The sequence below is a fragment of the Pleurodeles waltl genome, chromosome 1_1 (genome assembly GCF_031143425.1).
Source record: "Pleurodeles waltl isolate 20211129_DDA chromosome 1_1, aPleWal1.hap1.20221129, whole genome shotgun sequence".
Taxonomy (NCBI): domain Eukaryota; kingdom Metazoa; phylum Chordata; class Amphibia; order Caudata; family Salamandridae; genus Pleurodeles; species Pleurodeles waltl.
Genome location: NC_090436.1, coordinates 162,349,820 through 162,365,896, shown reverse-complemented (window position 1 = coordinate 162,365,896; position 16,077 = coordinate 162,349,820).

Sequence of the window (16,077 nt, the reverse complement as noted above, 5' to 3'; positions counted from 1 at the left end):
GATCCGTCTACCTGAACTAACGCCTGCACTTCCACCACCCCTGCAGGAACCTCCGCTCCGCACACCTGGCCCTCGCACACACCGCTGCCACACCAGAAGTTGCTCCTCCCATCTGGCCACCAAGCCCTTGACCGCCCCCCCCCTTCACCTCTACCTCCTCTATGCTGACCGGATTTAGGAAAAGGGCTCAAGACCTGGCTTTTTGACTGAGACCTGCTCCAAGCGGCTGGATACACCGAGGGGTGACAAGCTGTGCTCTACAAATACCTGATTGATTGATTGATTTATAGCAAAAGTCTAATGCCTATCAGCAGTAAGCAGCAGTGTTCAGGTGACCAGTGAAACATCTGTTTTTCACTCCTCATTAGACAGGACAGTGTTACGGGGTCAACGAAAACACTCTTGAGACTCGAAAATGACCATGCAGACTCATTTTGGCAATCCAAAGACAGTATTTACTGACTGTCGCAACAGGGAAAAAAACACTGCGGACTGCACCTCAGCTCTGCATGACCTGCCTCTCGTTTTTCTCAGATGCCTGTTCACAGACCGGCCATTTTACACAAATTAGCACTATACGTTATTACACATGATCAATAATAGATAACTTACAAGTTTACAGAATAAAATGGAAAAACACTCAAAAACATGTGATCCAATAACCCTGAATTCCTAGGCTAAGTCGTTACTCGCTCTTTATTATACATTTGACAAAGGTTTAAGACTGAGCATTCTTTGACCTATGAATGTGTACATGCTCTTTTGTAAATGTAATTTTTTGAAGTGTGTGCTGACAGCATTGTGTGACTGGGACTTCTGAGTGTTAAAAATTTGGTTTCTTCCCTGCACCCATTGTAAGTCATGCACCTCTGCGCATTGGGTTAATTCAATAATGTTCTTATTGTTTAATCAGTCTGCAATGTATTTGTAAGCACGGTGAGTGTGCCAGGGATTCATGTGCTGATGACGTAAATACTTGCAGGTTGGTTAGACATGAGTTGGCCTTTAACAGCTGACCTTTTCATGTTCCTTATTCTGCTACATCCTTGAATGAACCCTTCACCTTGCTCGTGTCAGTATGGGGGTTAGGCCTAAACTGTTTTTTGATTGTGAACAGCAGTGCAGTTGCTACTTGTGCTTGATGTTGAGCGATGCTTTCACATTTCATATTTACGGTAGTGGCTTATTTTTTTTTTACCTTTCCAACAACATTAGGCCTACCTCGATGGCCACAGGTGAATGATGATGGATGCAGGTGGGGCTGAAGGTTTGTTGCTGAGGCCTTGACAGCAGTTGAAGTAAGAGGGAGCTAGTGGGAAACCTTTGGGCAGGCAGCAAGATGAGGGGCCTTCCAAGGCCAATTGCCGGCATACATTAGGTGCAGAGGACTCCGACATCTGAGGCACTGGAAACGAGCGGCAGTGCTCAGGCATGGCCTACAGGAGTGTGCAGTGTGTGGTGGCCTCCGAAGCACACATGAGCAGAACAGGTAATGAATGCGGCAGGAGCAGGCCGGTCATGCCGCAAAGTGGGCTGGGGTCGAATGGCTGGTGGAGCAGCCACGCGGGAGTGCAGGCACAGAGTAAGTGGGCGGCTGCCAGGCTGTCAGAGGGAAGCTGCTGCGGGGGCTTGGTGCCTGGGGAGGGATGGAGACTGGGCAGCTGTGGGCTGGGGTGGCAGGGACGCAGGCATGCGCCTCCGGGGAAAGTGCTGCAACCAGGGCTGGCAGCATGAGGCAGCATGAGGCAGGCAACCACACCAGGACTGGCGAGCAGTTTTGGGTGCATGGCCTCCTCATCACCAGTGTAGAGAATGCCTCCAATAGTGACCAGACTCTGGGTGAGTTGCTAGCAAACTTTTTTTCGCCTCTGTAGGAAAAGTAGCCTCTTCCATTCATTTTGACACCCATAGGGAGCCCATGCAAAGGCTTCTGCAAGACTGCCACTGCAGCCTGCTTGAAAAGGTGCAAGCACCCTTTCACTGCCATTTTCACTGCACCAAGCCACTTATAAGTCACCCCTATAGCAGGCCCTCCAGCCCTGAGGGCAGGGTGAAAAGTACCTGTGTGTGAGGGCACCCCTGCAGTAGCAGAGAGGCCCCCACGACCTCCAGGACCATTTGCCTGGACTTCGTGAGTGCGGAGACACTATTTTACGCATGTACTGGACATAGGTCAGTACCTATGTCGAGCTACATAATGTTAACTCCAAACATAGGCATCAGACATGTTGGAATCATACCCCAAGGCTTCTGCAAGCATTGGTTGTATGATTCCATGCACTCTGGGGGCTCCTTAGAGGACCCCCAATATTGGCATTCCAGCCTTCTGAGGTTTTCCAGGCAGCCCCAGCTGCTGCCACCTCACAAACAGGTTTCTGCCCTCCTGTTGCATGAAAAGCTCGATCCCAGGAAGGCAGAACAAAGGATTTCCTTTGGGAGAGGGGTGTTACACTTTCTCCCTTTGGAAATAGGTGTTAGAGGCTTGGGAGGGGTAGCATCCCCACCCCACTGGAAATGCTTTGAAGGGCACATTTGGTGCCCTCCTTGCATAAACGAGTCTACACCAGTTCAGGGACCCCCAGTCTCTGCTCTGGCGCATAACTGGCCAAAGGAAAGGGGAGTGACCACTCCCCTATCCATCACCACCCCAGGGAGGGTGCTCAGAGCTCCCCCAGAGGGTCTCTTGGTTTTGACATCTTGGATTCAAGGTTGGCAGGGAACTCTGGGAGAATATGAGTGGCCAGTGCTAGCAGATGACATCAGAGCCCTCCCCCGATAGGTGCTTACGTGGTTAGGTGACCAATCCCCCTTTCAGGGCTATTTAGGGTCTCTCCTTTGGGTGGTTCCCCAGAATCGGATTGCAAGACTCCAGCAGGAATCCTCTGCATCCTCCACTTCGACTTCTTACTGAACAAACTGCATCTGGACACTCCAGGAACTCTACAAGCTGGAACAAAGAAGCAAGTCGCCTTCTTCAATGTTGTATCTCCGGCTCCTGCCAGGAACTGCAACTGTTTCCCTGTTGTGCATCCTCTGAAGACAACCCATCTTCGGTCTGCATCAGAAGAGTGAAGGAATCTCCCTTGGGGTGAAGGAGTCACTCCCTTGCTTCTGCAGGGACGAACTGCAACAACCAGCTGTGTGGATCCCCTCTCCTGCTGAGCTGTGTGGATCCTGCATCATGGGTGGTGGACTGAAGTGGTCCCGACGGTCCTCTCTTCCAACTGTCCAACTTTGGTGGAGGTAAGAACTTGCCTATCCACGCAAGACAGTACCCCCATGCACCGCGTGTTTTGCAGCTGCCAAGGCTTGTTGGCATCCTTCCTTCAAGTCCTTCATACATTTACTCGTCGACTAAAGGACTCAGCTATTCGGTCTGTGTTCAGAGGCCGAGTTAGCAGACACCCACAAGGGTCTGTCTATTTTATTCCTCTTCCCTCCTTTTGGGGACTCACATTGGGCATCCTTGTGCCGTTTAAGTTTGGCTACTTATACCCATAGACGGTAGCCCTTTCTACTCCACTTGCGGAGACAGCTTTCGCTCGCCATCTTGGAGGCTGGCGGTCTAGCTGCTGACTCTCCTTCAACTTACTTAAGATCGGCAAAGTGGCAAATGCGCACGGAAATCTTCGAGTTACAGCAGTAGGTTACAGCTGTTTTTTAAACCTAACATAGTTATATTGGTTAAACTTGAGGGTCTTAGACATTTTGGTTTTAAGATGTGTATCGTGTTTTAAATACATTTACTCATCGAATAAAGGACTCTGCTATTTGGCCCATGTTCAGAGGTCAAGAGCAGACACCCACAAGGGTCTGTCTATTTTATTCCTCTTATCTCTTTTTGGGGACTCACAGTGGGCATCCTTGCACCGTTTAAGTTTGTCTAATTATCCCCATAGACGGTAGCCATTTCTACTCACTTGCGGGGATAGCTTTCGCCCGCCATCTTTGAGGTCAGAGGTCTAGCTGCTGACTCTCCTTCAACTTACTTAAGATCGGCAATGCGGTGGACGCACGGCAGGTGCACCAAAGGCGCACAGAAGGCAAGCCCGTCTGCGCCCGTCCACGCCCGACCGGGCCCAGGGGCCAGTACCCCTGCCCGTTCTGGCATTAATAGGATTGTTTATGGTGCAGAATTCCTCCATTCCTGTAGATCAATTGCTACAGAGACTGGAAGGGATTTGGGAAAACTTACCAAAGCTACTTTGCCATTTATAGACAGTCAAAGTCATCTCCACATGGATCCGCAGAATAGTTCTAAGTCAGTCCAGACTCAGGAACTGTCTGTAAACACTCTTGGCTTGGTAAACTGCAGATACCTAGTGGCTCATAGACTAGACATCAATCTCTTTCTAAGTACCCAGAGACCCACAGTACTATTTCTGACAGAGACTTGACTCCATGACGGCGCAGGGCGAGATGTGGCGCTAGCTTTGCCTAGCGACTACCTGATAACAAGATTAGATAGACCCAGAGGGAAAGGGGGTGGAATTACCGTTGTTCTTAAGTACACAGTCAGGGTGTCGTCCAGCCCTTTTCATCTCCTCTACTGTGAGAGTTTACTTTTCTCCATTCTCTTAAACCCCCACTACACTTCTTCTGGGATTTTAATATTATGTCCTCCTGGTCCAGCACAATCTTTTTTAGAAGCTCTCCCTGAGAAAGTTGCTGACTTAATCTGTACCAGACCCAATTTTACTATTCTTGGTGATTTTAATATCCATGCAGAAACCTCCCACAATGCTGCTGCTAGAAGCCTTTTAACTGCTATGAAGGCATTAGATCTCACTCAACTGATCAGAGGCCCCACCCACAGCAAAGGGCATACCATAGATCTGGTCTTTAGTAATACAGTCAACATAATGGCCCTACCCCCTGTAGTGTGGTCAGTTTTACGTATTCATTGCGCTTTAGCTTCAGGCTTTAGGCCTTTGTGCACTTTGCCCTGAATATATTTTATTCATTTGCTGACAGCTTAGAGCCTCTGTGCACTTTGCTCTACATGCTTTTTATTAGGCTTCGTACTGTTATTTTTCAAATAGCCAGTTCTACGGTGTTGTTTTTTATTCATATCACACTGTTTTGCCTACTTCAGCACTGGAGTTCTCCATAACATATTTACTCTGTGCTCCAGTCAAGTATACAGTCTGGTACTTTGCCGATAGACGTGGTAGGAGTTTAGATTTGGCATTCCTGCGTAGGGACATTTTGTGATCACGATGACATGTTAGTTATAAAATCACTTCCTTGTCCCAATACACGCAAGAGGGAGATTCCGACCAGGGAACCACAACTAGACGCTGACTGCCTCGTTGCAGATGCTGAACCAAGATCACAGGTCTTTGCTCAGGTATGAGGGCTGATGTCTCCACAGTGATTCTGACAGGCAAGCTAGAAGCTTAACATGCTGTGCTCTAAATAGAACAAGCAGAGGGAGAGTAGAAACTGTTAGACAATATGATAGCTTTGTTCTTATGTTTTACTCTCCTGGTGACTATTTCAATCCTACTGTGTTGTATCATTCTGGTTATTGCGGCTCACGCCTTAATATCTAAAATACAGTTGTTTTATTAAAACATTATATAAAACTTATACTGTCTTTGTCATTTGTATATGAGATCATATTGGAAATAAGAGAGTTGGTTTGGATCTGAGTGACCACGACGTCCCTGAGAAGTTCCAAAGATGTCATGCGCTCGGTTGCCAAATCATTCCTTCCTCATGGGAGAAATGAGGCACTGCTAGTTAGCCGGAGCAAAAACCGGATTTAGGGTGACAGAGTTCTTTACACGTGGGTCAGACTCAGTCCCCCACACCGTTATCAATCCTGCTGCCTAGAAATCCAGTAGTCTCATTTAGAATAATGAGAGCCCGCGTGACATGGCGCCCAACGTTTGGTCTGGCTCTAATGTTTAGGTCCGACTGACTCTCTTGGTCTCATATATATTTTGACTCCTCGGTTCCGTATACGGAGACGTCCGTGGGGCTGAGGGTTTCCACCGCCACGGGATAGGTGCATCCTATTGCTTAGTGGTTGGTTGTTCAAGCTTTAACTTTAAAAGGAAAACCCCGATATTGGTGTGCCTTCTCTGACCTGGAGCTATTTTTCATAAATGGCGAATCCTAATGTAATGAATATAGCAATTAATATGCGTCACCCGCTCACAGGACATCTGTTGGCACACGGACTGACGGTCCAGGGGGGTCCAGTCACTTTTGTGGTGGACGCCCATGCAGCCTATAGAACTGAACTTTTTTATTCTTGGGTCGGGTTTCCAGCAGTGGATGGGGGTACAAATACTTTTCACGAATACACTGTTGCGAATGTCCCTGGACAATACAGGGCTTACGCTTACTTAGAGATACCTTTATCTTATCAAGAACACCATAATTGGCTTGATGGCGCCCTCCCACACACAGTTGCACAAGTTAGGTTAGGTCAACTGAGTAATGATGGTCCTACCTGGCCTTTATTGGCTACATATACACCTCATCCTGCGGTTGCTCAATTGGCAGTGGTTGAAGTTCGTCGTTTATATACTGACTTAACGGCTACATATAGACGAATAGTTCAGTTTGTCATGCAGACACTAAATACAAACGCAGCGCGTGCTGCTCCGGCACACCCACAGGCAGTGGTTCCGGGTATTAATCCGGCCACTGTACACTCAGTTATGGGTAAGGTACCGGCTAAACGAGAGGAGACTCCATTTTGGCTGGCGCAGAAAATTAATACGCTGGAAGCAGTATTTCCCCATACGGGACCTCAGGATAAACATAGAATAGAATTTTGACGATGTGTTTGCCGTATGGGATGGTTCCTCCGGTGGACCTTTGAAATACCTGGAGCATGGTGTTTGCCGCGCTCTACACTACGGCACACGGTACACCGACATTAGCTAATTTACCGGACGTGCTTAAACAAATTCAAGATGAATATGGGGCTGCCCCTGCCTTAGATTTGGGCATGCAGTTGCTGGGCAATTTTGCCACAGTTTCTTCTATTATTTTGAGTAATCTCAAAGGAGAGGCAGTAGCACTAGCAGTGCGAATGCGTCTTCGGGATGTTCCGCTGCTTAATCAGGAGCGGGAACTTCCGAGGACAATAGCGGAAACATATTCTAGTATTGGTCGAGATAGCCTAGGTGCTAGGCCACAGAAACCCCAGTTACAGGGTAAAAATAATAAAGATAATGCTAAACAGCAACAACCTGAGGGTTCGAAAAAGCGCTGGGAAAAGAAACAGCAAACACCTAAAAAAGATGGTGAGCAGTCTCCACAACCGGAGACCCCACAGAATAAGTATAATCTCAGGAATAGGGATACTTTGAAGACGCCTGATAGATATCAATATACTGATACACGCCAATCTCGTTCCTTTCAGGACTCCTCGGAAAAGAGAAGTGAGAGAGGTGGGCGGTCACAGCGGAGGACGGAGTACGTGAAACCGAGACAGGATTCACAACGCTCGGCGGAGGTTTCTATTAAACAAGAAGAGAAACCGCTGCAACAGAAACAGTAATTTAAAAAGAAGAAAGTGGCAGCAGTCTCAGTTAGACATGCCGCTCAAGAAGAGAGTTCTCTTGACGAACAAGACATGGGCGTTAGCACTGTTAGACAGCGCGGCAGAGGTCACAATAGTTCGCCGGTGTCTTCTAGAGCATCTGGAGGTGAAAGCAATTGACTTCATACAAGTCGAAACGGCGGACATGCGAGTCTCTGATCCTGATAGAGTATATCAAGTTACTCTGCGATTGGAAGGGGACATTGACCGTATTGTAAACGCCATTTTTTGGGACCATGTGGTAAAATCATATGATGTTCTGCTGGCCGAACAGGATTGGCCACCTGACTTTGTTCGCGACTGTCCGGTTGGGGAGGAGGTTGTTACACCTTCCTTCTCACCACTTGTTCCGAGAGAACTAGCGGAGTCCTATAGTAAATCATGGGCTCTAGCACAGGCTCCCGCCCTGTATAGAAATAACGTGGGGTGGGATAGACAATCACCTTATCATGTAATTCCGATAAAGGGCGAACCTCAGCCACAACCGCAGTATCCTATCAAATTTGAAGCAAGGCCATCGGTTAGGAAAATTCTTACACAATTGGAGTACCAGGGTGTAATTGAGCCCTGTGTCTCGCCGATGAATAATCCCTTATTTCCGGTTGCTAAACCGGACCATTCATATAGGATAGTGGTGGATTACAGACATTTGAATAGTCATACACGCACATATGCAATACAGAATTCACATAGCGCAGCGCTTATGAATAATATCGTACGTAAGAAGTACAAGACAACATTAGATATCTCGAATGGATTTTTCTGCCAGAATATAGCACTCGAAAGTCGGGACTATACCAGTTTCAGTGCGTTTGGCTCTCAGAATTTTTTTTGTTGTTTGCCTCAGGGGTATAAGAATAGCCCAGGACTGTTTTCGGCTAGTGTAACTGAAATGCTGCACAAGTTCGACCCTGAAGCGTTATCATATGTTGATGACATATATCTGACAGACAATGAGATTCTGCAACATCTAAGGCGTGTTTCGCGCATTGTTGTGGGGTTTGCTGATATTGGCTATAAGTTTAATTTTAAGAAATCAAAGATTGCCTTCCTCAGCGTCATTTTCCTGGGATATGAGTTGTCGAGTGAGGGCAAGAGCTTGGCGCCGCATTTTTTTGAGAAATGTGCTTTATTGCAGCCTCCTAATACGGTTCGGAAGCTCCAGTCGTTGTTGGGGTTTCTGAATTTTGGCAGAACTTACATTCCTGATTATGCGACGCGTATAAAACCCTTATACGAGTTGATTCGCTGAATTTTTCGAGTAGATTTTGGACGATTGAACATACACACATACTACGAGAGTTACAGACTGATCTCTTAGCAGTTAGACACTTACACACACGGGACAATAAGACACATTTAGTCATCAGGGTGATACCTGGGCCTGTTGGGTTCACGTATGTCACCTTTAATGAGGGGGAGACAGTCCCGATTGCATACAAGTCTCACTTGTATTCTGCTGCAGAACAACGATTTGCACAGACTGAGAAAATACTCACTGCAGTACAGATGGCTGTTATTAAAGAAAGACCGCTTGCCCAGGGCCAAAGCATCATTGTTGTTTCCCCGATTCCGGCCTTAGAGGCAGTTACAAAAGCGAGTGTTCCAAATTCGAAAGCTTTACACCCGCGATGGATACAATGGGCTACGTCTTTGACAGCCACTGATGTAGATTACGTATTTGACCCTAAACTGCAGACTCAAGAATTTCTTCAATATCAGATGGAATACCCTGTTCCTGCTGGTACGTTGCCTATTGACCAATATCAAGTGGTCATGTATACCGATGGCTCTGCGCAACCAGCGGTTGGGACTAAACAACAGTATTCTGCTGCATGTGCGGTGGTGAGCGGCACTATGGAGGGGGAAGTGTTCTGCCCCCGACATACTTATACTAAAACCTTGGGAGATTGCACGGCACAGCTGGCTGAGCTCAAAGCTCTATTGTTAGCGTTGGAGCACGCTGATCCGGCGATTTTAACCTTGCTGGTCTGTGACTCCTACTACTGTGTACAGTCTTTCAATTAATATCTACACTATTGGAAGATGAATGGGTTCAGAGATTCTAAAGGCAACACCATTAAACATAAAATGTTGTGGGGTAAGGTTGCGGATCTGAAGGAAACGCTTCCTAACGTCCATGTTGTGCATACACTTGGACACCAGCGTGTTGGAATACACGTTGCTGGGAATACTTTGGCTGATGAAGCCGCGAAATCGGCAGTGGCCGCAGTGACTCGTTCGAGTTCCAAACCAGACACAGAAATTTCGGCTGCCATAAAGGCTACGGCTGATGGCACGCCCTTTGCTAAAGGATTTCCTTCTAAATATAGTTACTGCTTGAATGGTGCGCTGAATGCTACTGTTACAATTCCAGGCATTGGTGTACGTGAAATTCCCAATAAAATTGAGAGACCTCGATTAATTTCTGCAGCACATAAGGGGGTGGCTTCTGCACATGCTGGGGTGGCTGCCACGATTTCACTTTTACAGGCTCGTTACTGGTGGCCTGGTCTCTATAAAGAGACGAAGCAATATGTCCTTTGTTGTGACGTTTGTCAACAAATTAAAGCGTCGTCGGCTAGACGCCTGCAGCAGACGCCCCTTCTGATTTCAAATAAACCATTACAGTATGTGTACTTGGATCATTGTGGTCCGCTGACACCAGATAGTGCATACAAATATATATTGGTTGCTGTAGATTCGTGCTCCAGATTTGTGTGGGTATGGCCACAACGCTCGAACTGTTATTAAAGATTTGCGCATCTTTGTCGATACATTTGCAGTCGCGGCTTTTCATTCGGACCAGGGCCCTGCTTTTGCCTCTAAGGCATTCAGGGACACCATGGCTTCGTTGGGGGTCCAACTCCAATTCTCGTCTCCATTTCATCCCGAGGGAAATTCTGTTGTGGAGCGTTTAAATCGTGATTTAAAGCAATCCTTAACGGCCAGGGTTATAGGTACGGGTCGTGGTTGGCTAGCCCACCTGTATGGAGTACAGAGAGCACTTAATAACTTGCCTAGAAGGTCACTGGGGGGTCGTACTTCATATGAGTGCCTGTTTGGAACACAAATGTATGTTCCTGATCTAGATGGTCCTGGTGTGGAGGCGGCAGATACGCCCTTTGACATAAATGATCGTGTCACTGTTTTGCAGGATTTACAACAATTCCGTGAAGATAACTCTTCTGCCAGTGCTGCCTCCTCAGGAATTAAGGATTAGCCAGTAACACCTACTGGTTGGATACCCAGGATTGGGGATCTAGTGCGTGAAAAGGTCGCAGTTAAAAAAGAATTTGGTCCTTCTTATCGAGCACCTGTCCCTGTGTTGGGGGTAAGCGGCACGAGAACTGTGATTTTACCGCTGCTGCGATGGGCCAAGGGAAATCGCTTTGTTTCCATTGATAATGTCAAGTTACAACATGTGGCCGATTCTGCACAGCAGACCAAGAGGGACACCCAGTAGTTCCGGAATCCCTCTCACTACTGGGGAAGAAGTCCCGCTGCAGGTGATGTTCAACAACACTGTTTCCTCTCCGAGCTTGGGGAGGGTGGTTGATGATCTTGCGATTGTTCCTCCGACGATGGTTAATATGGAATCTTTTGATCAAATTGCTGTACGTTCTACTGATGTTTCTGAACATGTGGTTTATAGCGTGCCAAGACGAGAGCCTCCATCTGCTTCTTTGTTCACAGTTGCACCTTTTGCTAGAACTGCCTCTGGCTGCTTCAACAACACTGATAATGATGTGTCCGGCTCCTCGTCCTCGATGTCTTCTGTCCACGGTCCACGTCGGATGCTGGATTGGCTTAAACGCACATATTTTGTTTTTCCTTGGAACTATTTGTGGCTGTTTTTGGCCGTGATGACTCTTTTATTATGGTTGGGATTTGTGGTTACTTTTTTTCTGATAATACATGGTCATTTTCTTCCTGATCGATCTGACATTGAGCACGTGGAGACTGTGTTGAAACCGCATTTTTCGTCTCATATGGTTCAAAGAGACTTGTCCACTGTAAACATTTCTGCAATACCAATTCCGGATGGGATTGTGTGGGATAAAGTAATGATTGATATATATGGTCCCACTGAATTGATTCAAATACCGTATGTCCTCAAGTTATCAATGAATGATATTGTTATACCTGGCATTGTTTCTGATGATTGGGATGTGAAGACAGTAGATTCTATGCTAACAGATTTGCAATATTATACTGTCTATGACGATGAAGATGCTTACCAATTTAGAGATAATCATGGTGACATGTTTTGCTACAACTATTATGGACACCACTTTATTCATAAAGCTAGTAGCCCTAAGTCCATGTTTAATTATGTGCAATGGGAACATTGCTCGACTCCTCCACAAGGGAGTTTGAAAACGTATTATGATAAATTTGCATATTTTTCTGGGCATGATCAACGAAATGCTAAGTCCTACTATTTTAAAGTTGCACCGTATTCTAATAAGCAAATGTTATTGACCGATACTAAATTGCTGTATTCAAATTTGTTTGTATCTAAACTTTCGGTCGAGGGGTATGAATACTGGTTTAAAACTGTTGACTTGAAAAGTGTTTGGGGTTCGAAAAATTGGCAGATGCAAGGCAGGGACACGTTATTTAGAGCATGTATTATCCCTGTGCAGATGATTTTCCTCAAACTAGCTTCCTCAAACTTTTTCCTCAGACTAGCTGTTTGGGCTTAGCGACAATTAGGGAGTTGAATTTGCCTTGTATACCTGTCCCTTCTAAATTAAAAAATTGGCAGCACTATGTGAATGCTACTTTTAGTGAATTTACACATTGGGTCCAGAATGGTACGCTTAACATTTCATCGTTACATCCAGGCAGGTGGTTATTATGGCCTGTAGACACTAATGTGTGTCATCAACGTTTTGTCACCTCTTCAGGGGGGTTCAGGACTAGTAGGGCAGACCCTCGTTACATTTCACCAGAACATGCTGATATTATAACTACATACAGCGTGGGGAAGCTTTGTCAGCAATGGTTGAAGTCATCCACGCTGGATGCAGTTAAATCACATCTCACGTTACTGTCTAATGATACTGATTTACAAGATTTTTTGTCAGGTCCCAAAGTACCACGGAAGAAAAGGTTCTTATACGAAGTTTATAATGTGATTTGGAAGCTTTCGCAACAAGAGGCTGCAGCCCGGTTGCGGCAGATTGATCAGGAAAACCTGATGCAGACTTTGTCTGTTGTTGATAATGGCATGCATACCCTTTCTGACCGTGTTTACACGATTGACAGCATTGTTTCCTCTGCCATTGACATTATTAAATCGTACATGTCTTCATTATATCATGGGCAGAGTCAGACACGGTCCATCATGCAGCTGGGTTGGACTCTACAGACCTTGAAGGCGGGTCGCGTTCCATGGCAGCACTTTCGTGCCAGAGAGATCTTTATCTCCTTTAATTTGACTCGTCAGGAACAACTGATGGCTAAAAAGGAAGCGACATATGTTATGTTGAATATTGAGAAATTGGAGAAACTGCCTTTCACGGTGGCTGAGATTCCGTCAGCTGAGTGGTTGATTCATGGGGTGATTAATTTGCCTATCTCCACTCTGCAATTTACTTCTTGTTTGAAGCACATTCCGGTGGGTAGATATGAACTATTGGGAGACAGTTACATATACGAGGTGTGGGAGCTTCCCTTTCAGTACAGATGTGTTAATGGTTTGAGGGAGGTTTTTCTTAGCGGCAGCGAATGCGAAGCTTCTGACAGCCATTCAATGGTTTGTAAACAGCTGTCCTTGCACGGGGCGTGTAACGCTTCGATTGCTAACTTAGCTTGTTATCTGAAGGGAGTTCCAGTCCCGGTTATTAAAAACACTTTCCATTTGCTTTCTAACGGCAGTTACATTGTTCTTAACAGCGAACGCTGCTGTGGCATGCGTGCCGGAATAGTTTACATTGTCGTTGTCAACAAGGCCGTTACGTGCTGCGGGAATGTGTTGTTTCCCCCCACTCAAATTAGGGAGGTAGCGGACATCTGGCCTCATATTGCTACTTCCAAGGTTGATTTCGACAAGTTGAGTCGGCTAAAAGCTTTATTGTTTCAAAAGCATGTGGCCCTTACATCTGCTAGCGAGACCTACGCACTTCAGGTGGCAAGGTCATCTGCGGAGATACAGTCCCTTTTGAATACTAACTTTCCAAGTCACTTCGGTGAACTTGTGGGACGTATATTTAATGCATCCAGCACTGCTGGTATTGCACATTTTTTCAAAGCCGTTGGTGTTGGTTTTACTCACACCTTCTCTTCCATATTCGGTTTGATACCTTCGGCTATACATTCTATTTTCGGAAGCATTTTTGGGGGTTTCCCGATTACTTTGGCTTTATTGGCTGGAGTCTTGCTGTTGTTGCTATTTTTTCGCAGTGGCTGTCCCGTCACGACGAGATCCTGTATTGCTGCTCCCGTCAGCGCAGCTGTGTCGTGAACGCATGATGCAGCATTTTGGAGCAACACTCCTGGAACATTTGGAGTGTGACTGGTCTCTGTCATTCAGACCGGTTTTGGATTGTGTGCAACCCGTGTTTCGATGCCTTTGGTGCTCGTTTGAACATGCACTGTCTCTCTGTCTCTCACTGCAGCGCCCTCCAATGGTCGATACTGATCTGTTGATGTTCCCGATTAGGGCTCATTCCCAGACTTCTGCACTACGGATGCGCTTGTTTCGTGAGGCGGTTTATGAGATTCCCTTCCTGGAGGAAGATGATATTGTCTCTTTCATAGGCCCTGCACGGGGTGCCGCCCTGAATGGTTTTGGGGCTTTGGACCACACCTGCTCCATGGTACTTTGTGGCGTGGATCTTCCGGTATTGACATATATCGAAGTGGAGGAACTCCTGCGTTCTGTTGCTTCTGTTTGACGATTGGATTTTTTCTCTCTTACGAAATTGACACAATGTTGAATTTGGTTTTATGGTCACATGTTTCCTAAATTTATGACTTTGTTGTCTTCTCACCTTGTCGAAATATATGATTTTATATATTGTTTATATTTAGGGCATCCTTTTATATTATTGGAACCACTTGCTACCGACAAGGGGAGGGTGTAGTGTGGTCAGTTTTACGTATTCATTGCGCTTTAGCTTCAGGCTTTAGGCCTTTGTGCACTTTGCCCTGAATATATTTTACTCATTTGCTGACAGCTTAGAGCCTCTGTGCACTTTGCTCTACATGCTTTTTATTAGGCTTCGTACTGTTATTTTTCAAATAGCCAGTTCTACGGTGTTGTTTTTTATTAATATCACACTGTTTTGCCTACTTCAGCACTGGAGTTCTCCATAACATATTCACTCTGTGCTCCAGTCAAGGATACAGTCTGGTACATTGCTGATAGACGTGGTAGGAGTTTAGATTTGGCATTCCTGCGTAGGGACATTTTGTGATCACAATGACATGTTAGTTATAAAATCACTTCCTTGTCCCAATACACGCAAGAGGGAGATTCCGACCAGGGAACCACAACTAGACGCTGACTGCCTCGTTGCAGATGCTGAACCAAGATCACATGTCTTTGCTCAGGTATGAGGGCTGATGTCTCCACAGTGATTCTGACAGGCAAGCTAGAAGCTTAACATGCTGTGATCTAAATAGAACAAGCAGAGGGAGAGTAGAAACTGTTAGACAATATGATAGCTTTGTTCTTATGTTTTACTCTCCTGGTGACTATTTCAATCCTACTGTGTTGTATTGTTCTGGTTATTGCGGCTCACGCCTTAATATCTAAAATACAGTCGTTTTATTAAAACATTATATAAAACTTATACTGTCTTTGTCATTTGTATATGAGATCATATTGGAAATAAGAGAGTTGGTTTGGATCTGAGTGACCACGACTTCCCTGAGAAGTTCCAAAGATGTCATGCGCTCGGCTGACAAATCATTCCTTCCTCATGGGAGAAATGAGGCACTGCTAGTTAGCCGGAGCAAAAACCGGATTTAGGGTGACAGAGTTCTTTACACGTGGGTCAGACTCAGTCCCCCACACCGTTATCGATCCTGCTGCCTAGAAATCCAGTAGTCTCATTTAGAATAATGAGAGCCCGCGCGACACCCCTATTCCTTTAGCCTGGTCAGACCATATGTTAACCTCCCTAAAACTGACTACCAAAAAATCTGCCAAGCCTTCCCAAACTATATCTCAACCGTTTAGACTATGGCATCTGTAGAGTGCCCCAGAATGGATTGGTGCTTTAGAAATTTCTAAACCAATCCTCAGCGAAAATATGGCTGACTCCTTAGAAGTTTTTTTTAATAAGTGGATCACCAACAGCCTTAATGTTATGCTTCCGTGCACAACAAGGCGGGCCAGTAAATGGAAAAAAAGAGCTCCGTGGTTCTCCCCCCATCTTCAATCAATAAAAAGAAAGTGTAGATACCTAGAAAGGAAATGGAGGAAATCTTATGATATTTCACTCAAAAAAGAATATAGGACAGCTATTAGATGATTTCATGTGGAAATTAAAGTGGAG